General features: G+C 47.9%; 1 protein-coding gene across 4 annotated transcripts in view; it reads left to right on the top strand.

Moving 5' to 3' along the window:
- RASGEF1C (RasGEF domain family member 1C) overlaps positions 1-13,011 on the top strand; it is a 105,586-nt gene that overhangs the window by 20,912 nt on the left and 71,663 nt on the right. The window contains exon 2 of one of the 4 annotated variants that reach the window (XM_067005386.1): positions 5,001-5,372. The gene's annotated coding sequence lies outside the window, so the exon portion shown is untranslated. Of the gene's footprint in view, positions 1-4,941; positions 5,373-7,601; positions 7,773-13,011 lie in introns of those variants that run through there. The other 3 variants (XM_067005385.1, XM_067005388.1, XM_067005387.1) reach the window with 3 other exon arrangements.

The raw sequence follows: 13,011 nt of genomic DNA, 5'->3' as shown, positions 1-13,011 counted from the left end.
TAGGAATGCAGGTGATAGAATTCAGATAAAAACCTGATAGCTAGGAAAGACCCTTCAGCAAAATATTTGTCCAGCAGTGTTACAACTTGCCCCTGGATAATGAGTTAGATCACCTTTATCGTTCTCTTGCAACTCTCACACAATTAAGCAGCCAGCTCCAGCATTCACCGAAACTTTCTGATGATTATCAGCCTAAATCTGCTCCCACTGATGATAAATTTTACACTGGTGGAAGAGTGGGCTTTGGCCCGTCTCTGGCAGGTTACCTGCCTACTTTCAGTGCTCCTTTTGAAACCTCCTGCCCTATCAATGGAGCAACAACTTTGTAGGCTCAGCTGAGCTTTCCCTTGAACCTGCTCTCTAATTAACCACTGCTTTAAGTTCTTATCAGCAGATTAGCTTACTGCAGAAACATCCTGCATTTCCATAGCTTCTCAAGTCACATAGGAACGCGGCTTCTGTCATCTTGCCACAACCTTGGTGTTGCTCATCACGTCAGCTGAAGTCTTAGAAGTTTTCCAGACCTTTTAATCTTTACTTCTCACTTAATACTGTTCCTTTCAAATAGATGTCATTCCACCCACAGACAGTTTGCCCCGTGGGGATCTAAAGCAAGCTGGGTTGAGCAAAGCCTCATTTCACACACCGAGGAAAGCATGAGAAAGATAAGGGTCTAAATATAAGCCTCTGTTTTAGAAGGGCAATAAAGCTTGCACTTAATCCATTCCTGTTGTAATAATTGGTGTTACGAGAGCTATAGAAACTCCAGCCTATTTGTACTTGATGTTGTACAAATATGTTATGAAGAAAAATTGTTGTGTCCTGAAAGACTGCATAGCAAAGGGAGAATAAAGTCAGTAGGGAGAGCTGAGCAGTAGCTGGGAGTACAGGAAACATGACAAAACTTTAATCTACAGAGGAGTTCACTGGCCAAAACAAATTACCTGCTGAACAGTGCTGTGATTTCTGTGGGCATTGTGGCATATCCTCAGCCCAGAGCACATGTTGAAGTCTAATTGAAGAAATTAAAGTTTAGCGTGTGTTTCAGTGCTCTGCTGAACCAGGTCCATTGTGCTGCCACCAGCCATTTTAACACTGGATGGAGATGAGCTAATGGGGCTGATACCAGCGAAGTTCCTTAGTGGCTCCCAAATTGGGTACGTTGTGTCCAGCCAGAAGAACTGAAGCCCCTTTCTGTACTGTGCTTTTCAACTCTGATTAAACCATCTCAACACACATTCCCGAGGCCACTGATGTAATTGATTCCTTCCAGAGAAAACACGATGTAGAGCAACACTGCCAGGAAACGGGAGCCCTCACACTCAGAGCCTGTATTTATTGTAAATATCCTGACTGATGGCTTTTGTGCGGTAGTTTGAGAAGAAGCATGTTGTTGTCACCCTCTTCAACTGCACCATTGTCCAAGTCTGGAAAGAAACTGGGATCTCATCTGTGGAGAAGAAAAATCTATCTTAGAAAAAGAGACGAAATCCAGTAAGGGCAAAAATAGCCTGAAAATGGGCTTGCAGTGTGAAAGTAAGTTTCCTGAAGGTCTTGTCAAAATAATCTGCGTCAACAAAGGGCTATTAAGTGCTATGCCATTTGAGCTTTTCTTTTTTTTTCTCTGTAATAGTAGATTCAGTGTGTCAATACTCATTTCCCAAAAGTGATGCCCTCCCTGACCTACGGTTGCAACGTGCCCCTCTGCCCCCTGCTTCAAACAAACCCAGCAGCTTTGCAGCTCTCTGGAAGGAGCCGGCTCACCTCACTTCAAGGCGTTTCCCAGAAGCAGCAAAACGCGAGGGGAATTTTGCGACTAACTTTGGAGTGTTTGTGCTAGCGCTCCACCACAGCCACAGCAAGGGCTTGAGAGCCCTTCTGCTGGGCTCAACAAGCCCCTTGTCTCAGTACGGCAGATGTGCAAAGCTCCTTGATGAATTAAGCAGCTAAAACATATACAAAAGAAGCAGCTAGTTTGTCGGCGTGCTAATAGTGTTAAATGTCGTTATCCTGTTAAGCACCAAAGGTCCTGAGCTTGGACCAGAGCCCTCCCCAGCTGAAACCCCTCAGTGACTGCAGGCTCAGGCACCTGGGCAGGCCAGAACTGACTGGACGTGCACATCTGCTGTCTGTGCCCAGCTGTGACAGCCATAGCTCTATAAGAGAGCATCTACAGCTACTTGCAAGCTACTTCTGGAACTTGTAGGTCTTCCTATGGACCTGATGTCTTGCCAGATTCTCATTAAGATGTCAGAGCTAAAGACAGAAATTGCCATTACGTTAAGGGGCTCCAGCCATCGTCACTGGGGGCAGCTGAGGATCTGCTTCTGTGATGGCCTGAGGTGGCTGTGGGCCAGCTGCACCTGCCTGTGACTGCTGACAGGCCTCAACTGGTAAAAATTATCACAATGCTAAGAAAAAAGCACAGATACTTGCCAAAATTGTGAGGGGAATATCTTAGGGAAATCTCACGGCCTACTGGGAGTGCCTTTCAATTCCTGATGAATCCCTCAGTGAAAACTGGCACATAGGCAACGCGTGACCATAGGTACTTTTCTAATTAAACTGAGAATGTAGCAAACCTATTGCTCAATGTCCAGTGCTCTTTCTCCTGGGTGCAATTCCAGCTGCTGGTTCTGATCTACGAGCTCCTTGTGTGGTTTGGTGAGCGGCTGCCTCAGAGCACGCGCCTTTCCCCTCTGGCCTTCGCAGCAGCAGGGCCAGCGGGGTGCTCTGCCAGCGACTTCCTGAAGCTCAGCTGCTCACCGAGATTTGGGCAGTTCTGTCTTACTGGAATTAAGTCCCCCGCTGAGGCAATAAAATGTATGTGTTGAGACTAGCACAGAATATGTAACACTAAGCTGGGTAAGTGAGAAATCAGAAGGGTGGGTTTATCTCTTAACTAATGAGACCAAGCTGGCGACTGACAGACAACATCTTCCCTTACTTGATCAAAAAAATATGGAGTCAGTTACTGATGAAGAAAATGTACCCCTTTGCCACCTTTTTTCTTCCTAGCTGAAAATCATATCTATTTCAAATGACAAGGAATGACAACTTTTCTTCTACGGCCTGCTGGCACCATAGGAAATGTGGCTTTGTTGCCTAGACAGACGTAGGTGACGGAGACGTGGAACATCTGCAGGCTGGGGGCCTCTTCTCTGTGGATCCCGTCCATGGTGTTTTACAAATCTGCCATTTCCTTCCCTTGCCCGTGGAAGATGGGTTACGGTGTGGCAGAGAATGGTGCTGTCACACAGCTGGGTGAAGCTGAGGGGCTGCCCTGTTGTGCGTTGATATGAAAAAGCCATTTTGCAGGAAGGCAGAAATAGAGACTAGGAGGCCAACTCAAAGATACTGATTTTTTGGGGTGGTTTTGTGCTCTTTCTTCATTCTCCCAGGTGTCTTATTAAAAATGCATTAAAATGAGACAATTACCCGCTACTGATAATTTACACTGCTGCTGCATCAAAGTACTTTGAAGTACTTGCTAAATAACAGCTGAGTAATTGGTACCCATCTCTGCTGTCTGCCACAAAACCATGGACAAAGGTGAGGGTCCTGGAAAGATACAGTCTTTAATGAAGTAAGGAAATGAATATTTAAGCAGACTGATTGTAAACAACATATATAAACTAATGGGATTAGCAATAGTTTGACTAGTTTTCTTTTGCTTGATTCCTTATAGTTTTCTTCTGGTTGGCTGTAGTACGTGTACCCTGATAATCAAATAAGAAAAGGCAAAAATAATATCTACTCCACAAAACCATGGTCCGAAGGTTGCAGCTTCTTCCACAGGTATCCTCCAGCCTTGTTTCTTCCTTATTTCTGGAGCAGAACTCAGGTCTCAGCTACTGTCAGGACCAAAAATATAAAGTCCGACACTTCCCAGGTCAAACCTACCATGCACGCACAGCCAGTCCCAATGTATGCTGCACCGACATCATGGATGGGATCCTCCTTGAGCACACACATGCTTGATCCCTGCAGGTAGAGCCACCATCTGGACTGCAGGACCTCTGCCACCCCTCTGCTCTGAGTGGTGATTTACTGCTTTTACAGTAAATCTGCCTCCTCAGCTCTCTGCTTCTGGGTGGCAGGTTTTCACCCAGGAAAAGAGAGAAAGAAACAAGAAAAGCAGTAATGCAAGAGAGTGGCAGGAGAGAATTTCTGATTAACTCTTTTTCATAGATTACATTTTTATTTGAGAACATACCAATTCCAGTTTTCCTAACAATGCATTTTCCCTTGACAGGTGCTTATTTCATTTCATATAGTTGTCTAAATAGTTATCACATCTCTAATGTTTCTAGCCAGGAACTACTCCCCAGTGTGCCAGATCCAGACCTTCCAGTAATTTGTGTATGTAAATTTAGATTATTATTATGTTCACATGTAATACTACAGGTAACAAAATGAAAGAGCAGGTACAAATTATCTGCCTAGAAATCTGCATAAAATATCCACATATGGAAAACTAATGTTTCTTGTTTGTATAAATGTCTGAACACGTAAGATCTGTCAGTCATTCTCACTTGCACCCATATAGCTCAGAAGCGTGTCATAGTGTATGAGTCCAGCATCATCTTCCAGTGGTCCATAAAGTATGATTGCTGCTAGAAGCCGATCAGAATTCAAAACTGTGCAATCAGCTCTGCCACTGTGGATCTAAAATGCCTTTTCTTTTTTTTCCTGCTATGATTTTTTCTCATTTAACAGTCAACTAAACTATAGCGATCAGGGAATTAGCAGTTGAGGACTGTTCAGCACTTCATGATGCTTAATGCAACTAGCAAAGTTAATAAAATGTTGGACAGGTGCCTTATACCAGGGGAAAAAAAGGCATTGCTCTTATTTGTTCAGGATCAAACAGTTACATTATCTTGTTTTCTTTAAGAAAGCATTTATTCTTGAAACGGAATGAAATAAAGACCAAAATCAGTGACTGACCTGTTATTGGCTGAATTCTACAGTAAGCTTCCCTGTTTTTTTAATTCTAGAAGACCTTCAGAAAACAACATGGAAATTGCAGAGGGGCACAGATGCAAAAGGTACAGTGAAACAGGCAAAGCCTGAAGATGATTACCCTGGAATATCTAAGGAACAAATTGAAGCCAGCTCTGAACCACCTACTTATAGTAATGGAGTGGAGGATGGGAGATGTAACAGAGTGGAACAAATTCACTATTCCTTCTCTTTTTGACAAAGCTTAGAAGTCATACGCTCAACAGCTTAGCACCACGTGGTAGAAAATGAGTCAATGAGAGACAGGTGAAAACTACTGATCTGCAGAACCGTGAGGAAGAGAAGACCTTCCTACTCCTGCTGAAAGGTCCAAGAGGCATAAGAAAAACAAGGATGTTGTCAATAAGGTAAGCTTGCTCGTCTACTTGTATGCTCACTCAAGAGTTCACAAACTGGAAGAATTCCCAGTTTAGGGTGAATGTTTTCCAGTGTCTATCCTGTAAGAAGGACTAAACTATGTCATCCATGTAATAACTTTGAAGCTATTTATGTGTTGGTTTTAGATGGAGATTAGGAAGCCTGACTGAGAGCTTGTAGTTATAATGGGTCTTTAAAATCAGAAAGTTAATGTTTAAAGAAAAGAACTTAAGTGAAAGATTGTGGAGTCAGTCTGGTAGGCTGCCTGCCCTTCTGGTTCAAGCCATATTTGTTCCAGTTTGTGTTGATTTTGTGTTTCCCTCACCTCTTCTGTATTTATGTCCTTCTAAGGAAAATATTCTACCATGGCTGAGCTTCTTCATCCCTCCCTGCCTCCCTAGCTATCTGCTGCAGTCACATCTGTGCTCAGGGAACACGCATATCTGTCTCTGACGTTGCTCCTTCCCTGTGGCTCCACTCTCCGGGGATCCTCAACAGAAAGCAGGAATATGAAAAATAGTTGCTGAAAGACAAAACATCACTTATATCTCTGTGATCATGTAGGCTTCTCTGACTTCTGAGCAGCCATGGAAGGGTGAGCAAAAACCTAAAGGTGCCCAGTCAAGGGCAAAACAAGGGCAAACCGTTCCATGCATGCCTTGTGCAACACCCCCCATCTGTAGAGCAGAGTTGCAAAAACAAGGGCCATTTTGCTGTTCCTGCTGAAGAAAAGGCAGCGATCCTTGTGCAGAGGGCTGGTGCCTGTGTGGGCAATTCAGACTTGTCTCTAGCTGTCTTTAAGCTGGGCCTGCAGAGCTGCTCCCTTGGAGCTGAGTTTGCCCATCTGGATGGCAATTTGTTCCAGAGGGAAAACCCGTGTGTGGGCAGGCATGGGCTTGAGGTCAGAATTAATGGCACAAAACTGATGCAGCCCTAGTCTCTGGGCAGAGCTACCCCTTCTACCCTGTGCATTGGTGCAAAACCCTTCTTAATCTGCAGGTGTCACATTGGTGGTGCTGGTAAACATAAAGTGGGAGAGTGACAGCATTGTGGGCTTGGGCTGTGAAGGAGGTCTTTGCTCAGATGGACTGCAGTCACTTGCCTTCACTTAAACAAACCAAACCAGGCTGATGGAAGGTGATGGCCGAGGTGCTAGACTGTGCAAGCAGAGCGGGCAGGACGTGGGCTCTTGGATGTGGGGTGCCCACTTCCAGCCTGCGTCGTGTTACCACACAGGAATGCCCAGCCCCTTAGACACCGCCTGGGCTGGCACACGGAGAGAGGTACAGATGTGGCTCCCCTCTGCCATCCTGGGCTAGGAGAATTCCCTAATCCTGCTTATCCGAGGTATTTACACTCCTCATAGTGCCCGAGTGTCAGCAGGCATGGTACGGCCATGTTTCAGCTTTGAGTCATCGCAGAAAAGCAGTCTGGTCTGGGGCCTGTAGCGACTAGAAATCGTAACCTTGAGTTGGCTGCTTGTCATCTGCGCGATGATTTTGTGGGCTTGAACCATTCTCCCCACATCCAAGCATGAAACGCCTGCGCATCTGGCTTGTGTTAGCGTGTCCTCATTGGCAATTGCTCTAAAGGCAAACGAAGCTGGGAAGAAGTGGAGCAGCTTACCTGGCCCACGGAGGGCACAGGTAGAGCAAGAGGTGAACGCTGCTCCTGTCATCCAGCAAGGACGTCCTCTGTGGCCGTCCTAACGTGGGGCTGTGCTCCAAAAGCCTTCCCCAGCACTTGCTGTAACCTCTCCTTTGTAAAACCGGGATGTCACATCCTCCCTTTCAACCCGTGGCCTGGTCATTTTGCTTTCTAGGGACGCGTGCGTTAAGAAATAAGCAAATAAACACTTCCCCTTAGCTTCACCGTGAGCCAAGAGCATCCTCGCGCTGACGGGTCCGTCAGCACCGGGGGCTGGGCGCGGGGTTCCTGTCCCGCACCCTGTGGGTGTGAGGGAGGTGCGGGCAGGGTCCGGCCCCAGGCAGTTACGGGGAGGAGGAGGACGACGCGATCCCGTCAGGAAACAGCCCGCCCGTTACGCAGCGGCTCCTGGGGCCGAGCCGAGCCGTGCCCCTGCCGCCTGCACCTGCCGGGCCGAGCCGAGCCGGGCCGGGCCAGGCCCCCCCGAGCCCTCCCCCTCAGCCGGGCGCATCCCGGGCTCTGCGGGCAGGCGGCGCTCTGCGGCCGGGCTGCGCTGTGGGGCTCCGGGGCGGCGCGGCGAGCTCCGCTCTTCCTCCTCCTCCTCCTTCTCCTGCTTCTCCTCCTCCTCCTCCGCGGCGGCGGGCAGATGCGGCGGATCGCGGGGCGGCTCCGGCCCGCAGCGGGCTCCCGTCCCCCCGCCGCCCCCATGGACGGCAGCGGGGGCAGCAGCCGCGCGTAGCTGGGTGAGTGCCCCCGGCCCGTCCCGGGGTCCCTCCGGCGGGGAGCCGCGTCCCTCCCCGCACTCCTCCTCCTCCTCCTCTTCCTCCTCCTTTCCCCCTCCAGGTAAAACCCCGCCCGGCTCTGCCCCTTGCTCCCCCCCCCTCCCCGGTCGCTGCGGGGCTGGGGCTCGGGGGGCGACCCCCGGCCCTTCTGCCCCCCGCCCGGGGCCGGCTGGGCTCCCAGCTCTCTGTTTCGGGCTCGGACTTTGCCGGTGTCAGTCTCAGAGTTATTTTCTTTCGGCTGAATTTAATTTAAACGGACTCTCCTGTTGCAAGAGAAGCTCGGGGAAAAATGTCAGTTTGTGGATTGTTTTCTTTCCCTCGGATCTAAAGACATGTCTCTGTATAGCTGCTAATGATTTCTTCTCGTGAAATAATTTTGCGGTGTTTTATTTGCTCCTGGAATGTAACAGCCCTCCGAGACAGGCAGGTTTGGTGGAGGCTGAAATAATCAGCTCCGAGGCACAGGCAGTGCCCTTGGCCGTAACAGGTGCAGTGTGCATATTCTTATGAACAATGAAATGGTTTCAGCATTCAGGTTTATTTGTATGCTCTGCATTTCTGGGGCTCTGAAGAAATTGTCATGCTACGTTATGTCAAAGATGCGCTTACAGCATGAGCGTGTCCGTAGCACCTAATTAACGAGGCATGGGAGCAGCTGCACAGCCCCTGTCCGTGCCGGCCGTAATACCCGGGGTATCCCTGGGTGACACCAAAGAGCTCGGGGGGGTTTGGGTGGCCTCTGTGAGGACCCACGGCGGCCCCTCAGCGATGCTCTGGCACAGCATGAAACACTGGTGAGAGGGAAAAGGGAAGCGCGGAGGAGGAGCTGCTTGTGTCTGGATTGCATTCCTTGGACTTGATGGTCCTCGTGGTCCTGTGCTGCAGTTTCACTTATGTTCCATGGATGAAATTTCCTGGGCAGGTATTTCATGGTCCAAAAGGTTGTTTTTGTTTTAGCAGCTTCACAGGCTCTTTGTTTGAGACAGCAATCCAGAGTGACAACGTGTCGGTAATTACTTAATGGGAGTCGTTCTGGACTTAGGTCAGAGGGAAATGAGACTGGAAGTTAATTGCTGCTCCTAAGCCCATGCGGCACGGAAGGTCAGTTCCAGCAAGCCTTCCCCGCGTCGGGCTCCTGCTGCGGGATCACCGCAGCCACTGGCACCTCCTGCCCGGCGGTGGCTCTGCCTGAGTGATGCGATGCGCCTTGCCTCTGCTTTCGGGGATTCTTCACGTCCTGCTTACTTTGGTAGGGGTGGGAGGAGGAGGACTGCCTGCGTAGGATGGGGAAGGACTGGGTAAAGGGTGAGGTTGGGGAATGTGTTCATTTGTTACTCTCAAGCTCTTTCTAGATTGCAAGAAATGGTAGAGCAAAGGGTGAATCCAGGTTCTAGCCAGGGAGAAGTGCCTGGCTGTGAAGGTCTGTTAGAGTTGACCTCCTGGGCGATTCTAGTGGAGGCGCAGAACAAAGCAGAGGCACTCTGATATCACAGTGGTCTTAGCTCATTGTCAGAGATGCTCTGAGAGTGCACAGGCTTGTGGTTATGCCTTGCAACTCACCCCATCGTGAGAGAGAGTGCTTCTTCGGGAACATGCTGAGGAGGTCCCAGTGGTGTTCTCTGGGGCGTTTGGCCCTCTCCAGAGGGTTTTCCCAGTGGCAGGGTCTGCCAGCTCGTGCAGATGAGGTGCCATGACTGTCTTTGGTGGTGTTCTGTAGAACCTGCAAACCTTAGGACAGCAGAGGGTCTTGCAAAGGAGGAGAAACAAACCCGGTATTTCTGCTCCTGGGTTAACTTCCCTTGGACTTCCTGCAGCCTCATGGAGCGGTGTAATTCTGTCCCCTGTGGTTTTTGGTTTACGGCAGGTGGAGGTAGGAACACGCTGTCTCCTCTGAAGCACAGTGTTTTGTACAGTTCTAGCTCAGCCAACCAAGGAAGATAATTACCTAGTTAACCCTTTGTAAGATGTGACTAATAAGGCTCCCCCTGGTTTATGAAATTAAGGTGGTGTGTACTGTTAGAAAACAGCACGCTTCACAAAAATTCATTTGTTGAGTTGAAAACATTTCTATTATAGCATCGAGTCAACTTCACGTAATGGTGTTCAGTTGGAAGGATTTAAAGTGTTATTTAATCAAGTTTGGGGACAATAATCTTAAAGGATTCTTTAAAAAAAGGCCTTTGAAATAATTAGGAACCTTATTTAGCGTCTTGGGTGATTTAGACTGAGAGAGTGATTTGTCCTTTTCACGTCGCTGGTGAAGCGTGATGTTGCTGTGAGTAAGCTGGGTAATGTTTGCAGATCTGTTAGAGCAATCAGGCTCTGGATAGTGGTCCTTTAATTGCCTGAGGCTTTTCTTGCTATATATGCTTGTTGAGCAGAGTTTTGAAAATCATCTCTGGAAGCCAGCTATTTGTTTGTGCTCCTGACACCGATCGGGCCAGGGCGATGTCCGTGCTGTAGTTGTGGACGTGGCCTGAGGTGCTTCTTGCTCTCTGGTGGCGCATGCGTGCGACCAGGTGGAGCTCAGCTCACCTGACGCCGTGGGTACCTTCTCTTGCTGTCCCGAGTTCACCTGTGCAAAAACAGTGCTGTGTCCTTGCTGAGTGACTTGAGGCACCTGTATAGGAGCCAAGGTGGGGCGGATACAAGAGGACGGACTTCTGGACACCCCAGTCAGCAGGTGTGGGACACCTGTAGCCCCAAGGAATTAGGCCAGGAGTTAGGCAGGAGGTAAAAATGAGTTAAAAGTTTTGGATACACTGATCTCTCTCATCTTAGCTGTGCTTAAAGTGAATAAGGCTTTCAAGGGGAAAGTAGGGGGTGTCCTAAAGCCTTTTGCATAGTGTTTAAGTTCTCTCTAATGCAGAGTGTTAAGGAGACGATGCTCAAGGTGCTGCCAATGTCTGCTGCAAGGCTCGAGGTGCTTGTGAGGTCCTGGTGGCAGTGCCTGTCCAGTAAATAAAGGATTCAGTAGTAGGAAATTGGAAGTAGTAGGAAATTTAGGAGGAAGGAAGTAGTAGTAATCAGTAGTAGGAAATTTAGAATCGTAAGTTTAAATCTGTGTGATGAATTCTGTAGTAAACTTCATTTGTTGGTTGTTTTTTTTTTTCCTCCTTTCCTTGCTCAAGGACCCTTTTTGCCTGTGGATTGGTAGTTCAAATGCTCCGATGTGCTTCTTTCTAATAACATCACATTGGCTATTTAAGGAACGGTTTGTCTCAGCAAACTCACTTCAGGTGCTTATCCCACCTCTGGGTTTCTTCAGGGCTGCGGAAGCTGAGCAGGTGTGTAGCTGAGGCCCTTTCTCTAGTGGTCAAATGTTTACTCATGTCTTAAATATAACTTCTGGGAATTTGTGTTTGTTTTGGAGCTGGGGAACACTTTTCTCTTTTACCCTCTTTATAAATTCAGAGAATTTAAGCGTATGATTAACATTAAACATGTGAATATTCTCCCTGGGCTCATTTTTTGGATCAAAGGCAGGCTGCTCAGTATGTTGAGAAGATGGAGCCCACAACCACTAAATACAGGGAATGGATCTGCTGCTATACTTGTCTAAAAGCATAGATGATGTGAGTACTTCAGATTTATGTCTGCCTGCCCAAAATCCCTCTGCTAACTGCTGTCTTGATGTTCGTTATCTACAAAGTGCTTGCAGGCGTTAACGAACCTCCCTGCTTCTGCTGGGACACTTCATTATCCCCACTTCTCAGGTGGAGATGCTGAGAGTTTGGGGATCTGCTGAGAGCGCTGGGTGTTAGGGACAAAGCTGGCATTGAACTTGCAGCTTTTAATACCCAGCCCTGTAAGACGGGGGCAGCAGCACAGCTCTCTGGCAGTGCTTGCTTAAACATTGCCAGCTTTCATATTGTAAGAATGCTCCCCAAATTTCCATCCCACAGGCCTCTGAATTTAACACAAAGACTTCTCATATCATCTACTGGATCAGACTCCAATCCAAAATACAGCCTGTCTGCAGGAGTGAGCAATGGCCTGTCAAGGGAAAGAATGTCAAATACTTTTTTTTTATCTGTTCTGGCTCTCCGTCTTGCTGGATGTTGTAAGGAGAGCTGCAGTCTCAAGGCTCCTGTAACCTGAACGGTCACGGCTTAGACCAGAGGGGATTTTTCCATCATCTCTCCTGGAAGCGCAATGATTCTTGATTTCTTGCTGATTTAAAAATACTCAGAATGCCTCTACAGAGCAGAGAGCCTGAGTCTACGCATATAAATAGAGACACGCTAGGTGTGTATGCCTGTGAGCTGGCAAATGAATCAGATTCCCAATCTGAAGTTTGCTTAGTGTCACTTCTGGCTCTTTATTTTTCTCTGCGGTTTTGTTTTGCTTTATTTCCCTAAGTTCAAAGAATTTCTCAAAGGCGAACGGGCGAATGTCAAACGCGGAGGAATGTGCTTTGTGCTGATGTTGCTCGGCGCTGCTTGTACGTCGCGGTGTGAAGGTGAGAGGCTGGGCGCCTGCCTCCGCTGCTGCTCTGCCCTTTGTCAATAAATCCCTCCTGGCATGGGGGATGCCGGGATCCTGGGAAGCTGCCATGGCTGGGCAGGCCCCCCGTGGGATTCGATAACCGTGACAAAGGCAAACCTCTTTGTGTTCTGAAGTTTTCCTTTGGGAAATGCGATTCATGAAAATACAACGTTTTGAAACTGAATTGCCTAGGGAGTAGCATGTGGGGCAAGTGACAAATCTGAAACAATTCCTAAATTTCCTGCGGGACAGACGTGTTGTGTACCTGTGCATCCGAACACGCAGGAGGGAGACCCGAGCCCTAATTGGGAATTTACTGCTCCATGCGTTGCGAGTGAGCCACAGCCATCCTGAGCGCTCACATGTGTATAATGGCATCTTTCCTTCTTACCTTTTATCCTTCACGGGAAATCTGTGTTCTTCTGAACTAATGCTCCTTTCCTAAATGACCCAATCAGCCTTCATCGCTGCTGGTTAGATCAGAAACTTCATTACCTAATAGCAGAGCTGTTCTTCCTTTTTGTCCCTGCTACAGCTAAGCTCATGGCATTTATGGACAGACTTGTTAGTCATTAATATTCTTTGTACTCTTCATCTTTGGCTTCAGAAAAGAAGGCCTTTCATCTTTTGCCTTGCTTTGTTTTTCAGAAGAAGCCAATTTTGACTGGAGGAAAAAAGAAACCAAAAAACATTTCTCTGTAGCTTTCTTATA

Source organism: Anser cygnoides, chromosome 14, assembly GCF_040182565.1.
Source record: "Anser cygnoides isolate HZ-2024a breed goose chromosome 14, Taihu_goose_T2T_genome, whole genome shotgun sequence".
In the NCBI taxonomy this organism is placed as follows: Eukaryota; Metazoa; Chordata; class Aves; order Anseriformes; family Anatidae; genus Anser; species Anser cygnoides.
The sequence above is the reverse complement of the archived record's forward strand: the minus strand, read 5'-3'. Positions and strand labels throughout refer to the sequence as shown.